Here is a 3,251-nt window from a genome sequence, read left to right as displayed (position 1 = left end):
ATTTCTTCATGTTTTTGTTCTTCTAGGGAGCATTAGGTGTTTTCCACCTTGTAGTTTTTTTAGGAAATTGGGAGCATTTGAAAGTGGGAGCTTTAGGAATTTTTGGTTTCTTCTATTCTGTTTAATTGGGAGCACAAAACTATGGAAATTAGCATGTTTTAATTGTCCATACATTATTCATCAATTAGAGGATGATATTTACCTATTGCATAATATTTTTTAGTTATACCCATTCATTGCATTAGCTATAGAATGGACGAGTGTGTCGGGAATCGGCCTCGCACTATGGGCTAGGCGAGTTGCCCTAGTATGTTGTACAACCAACATTATGTAATTTATATATATTAACAAACTTTTTTTAATATATATAAATTGGCACATCTTAATTGGGGTTTGCTACTAAATTACTCAAAAAAAAAAAATCTATTTTAAGAAATGTTCAAATGGTGCATTGGTTAGCATGTGTGCTTAGTTGCCATCTTAATTGGGGCTTGAAGTAACAAACATGACAGTCTTTTTGTTTTGAAAACCCAGTCCTTTTTTTAAGGGGTTAAAGAAGAAAAAGACAAAATGAGAATGAAAGCCGAGACTTACTTAAATGAGGTATGCCAAGAGCAAGCCACTTAACCAGTAAACCATTTTGCATATATTTAAGGAATAGGAAGTTATATAATATATAGTTATTTTTTTGTACTTATTTTTATATTTTTAGATCGGGCTGGATTCAGGCAAGTTACTCGGACTCGCCCTAGTAACTCACCTCGGCCAAGGGCTAAGTACCTCAACCGAGTCATTTTTTTATACATTGAAATGAACAGTTTCTATAAAAATGTGTGTTTGTGTGCGAGTGTGTAGGATAAAGGGATCCAATGAGTCTACTTTTATGTAGAGATTGTATTTTCTATTTTTAGCATTCATGATCCGGATTTAATATCTGGAAAGAGAAAAGAATGAAAAGAAATTGTGGAGTTCTCTCAACCCAATTAATCATGTAGTGGGGGTGAGATAGATCAAAAAAAAAAGTTAATTTTGTTGTAACGTGGTAAAACCCTAAGTCGGGACACATGTTATCCACTAAAAGCAATTTATCAACCAACTAGGTAGTTATTGCTAGGGATTCTCTACAATTTTTTAGAAAGGAAAAAAGAACGTATATGAACCTGGGTGTGTTGGAGAAGCTAGTGCCAAGAGATAAGGGCTTGTAGCTACTCTGAAATTGTACTTCTTTCCTATTGAGATAGAGGAGATTTTGCCGCCGTGGATGTTTTCCCGACTTAGGGTTTTACCACGTTACAACAAAAAAAATTATGTCCTTTGCTTTAATTTTCTTTATTTGTTGAAAAAAAAATTCAATTAACCTTTATATATGTCTATTATCATGGGTCTAGTATTTCGAAGAAACTACAAACCACATTTTTGGTATCATAGGCCGGTTTTCTCGAGTAAATTGATTGTCTATGCAAGGCGTCTGTCGATGAAATTTGGGTTAGAAAATTTTGACTTTAAGATTAGAAATCGGAAGGGAAAATCGAAGATGTCCAATTCAATAGAAGTACAAGTATCTCATGGAAAAGATGATGCAAAATATGATGAACATTTTGAAAAATGTGGTCTCAAATAAAAAGAATGAAGAATCCATTGTTGCACAAGTGACCAAACACTCTATTGCAAATTCAGTTCTCGTACCCGTATCAACATAACCCTTTAAAATGGATACTCACATTGAAATTCCATTATATAGCAGACCATTGGACTTGGAGGATGCTTGCACCAAAGCAACGTATTTGGAGGAGCATGACTAAAATTTTGGGCATCATCAACAAAATTCATAGAAAGAAAAATGGGAAAAATAAAAAGCTCAAATAAGAAAGTTAATCCATAATGCCCACAAGAATGAGAAATTTTGTGAGCATTGCAAGATAAATGGATACACTCATGAAAAATGCTAGATTTTGCATCCGGAGAAGAAGCCTAAAAATTGGAAAGATAAGAAACTTGCAACTATATGTCATGGTGAAGATGAGACAGTTGAATGTTCTGAGGAACCCGATGAAAAGTTAACACGCATGGTTCATAAGGGCAATGGCAATCAGATTGTACTTCAAGAAGGTGCTATAGACTTGATCACAGGACATGGGAAATGAGCTTGATGACTGTGCCACTACTCAAAAACAAGAATTGGAGCACCTATTATCAAGTTCTCCTTAAGTGGTGGATGATCTTAAGGGAATACCTCCAAAGGGAGATGTGAAGCACAAGATGATTTTGTTGCCTGATGCCTCAATACCAAACATTGGAATGCATGGACAATCAGTTATTGAGTCCGATGTAGCAAAGCGGCAAGTTCAAGAATTGTTGGACCAAGGATTGGTATGATGTAGTTCATCCGGGCTGGTTCTCCTATTGTGTTAGTACCAAAGAATGATGGAACTTGGAGGATGTATATCGACTATCGTGCTTTGAACAAGATCAACAGAAAGATCAGCTAAAGTATACTACTTTAGCAAATTAGATTTGAAATCTAGTTACCTTCAAGTGCTACTGAAAGGCAGCGATATTTGGAAAACCACTTTTAAGACAAACAGAATTTATATGGTGGCAAATTTGCCAGGTATTTACATTGCATGCGTGCATGTGCCCGTGCATGCGTGTCTAAGAAGTGCGTGTGTGTGTGTCTGAGATTACAAGTATTGTGACACTGCAAATCCAGGACCATATTGCATGTACACAAAATCCTTGCCAACAGCATGCAATATACGCGGTATATATTTGGAGACTGGAAGTTCTACAAGCCAACTTGACACCAATCACTATTGCTTGAAAACATGGCTTGGTCTGTCATAGCTTCGTTTGAGAAACAAATAACCAAAAGTTCCCATTAATTAACTCTTTGTTGATTTAATTCAAATGACAAACTATCTTGCTAGGGATACAACAAAACAGAATCTCGATCGCCGGGTAAGTACTTAAGGTTTGTCCAACATATGATACTTCAGGGGGTCAATCTTGATATTTCCTTATATTTATATATACTTCGATAAATTTGACACAATCTAAATTCTCTAAACACGCTATGTACACGATATCTTGCATATGATAGAACTTTCTCTGCAAAGTTTCTGATAACATTATTAGGAATGATTTGCGAGGCTTTTAATATTTCATTAACAGTTCAACGAAAAACAATTAGACTTCCCTTTGGGTGGCACATCAGAATGTAATTACTTTCAGTCCTCTTTGACAATAATTCA

This window comes from Amborella trichopoda, chromosome 2 (genome assembly GCF_054954075.1).
Source record: "Amborella trichopoda isolate Santa Cruz 75 chromosome 2, AtrichopodaSantaCruz75HAP2 v2.0, whole genome shotgun sequence".
NCBI lineage: Eukaryota > Viridiplantae > Streptophyta > Magnoliopsida > Amborellales > Amborellaceae > Amborella > Amborella trichopoda.
Note: the sequence above shows the minus strand (reverse complement) of the source record.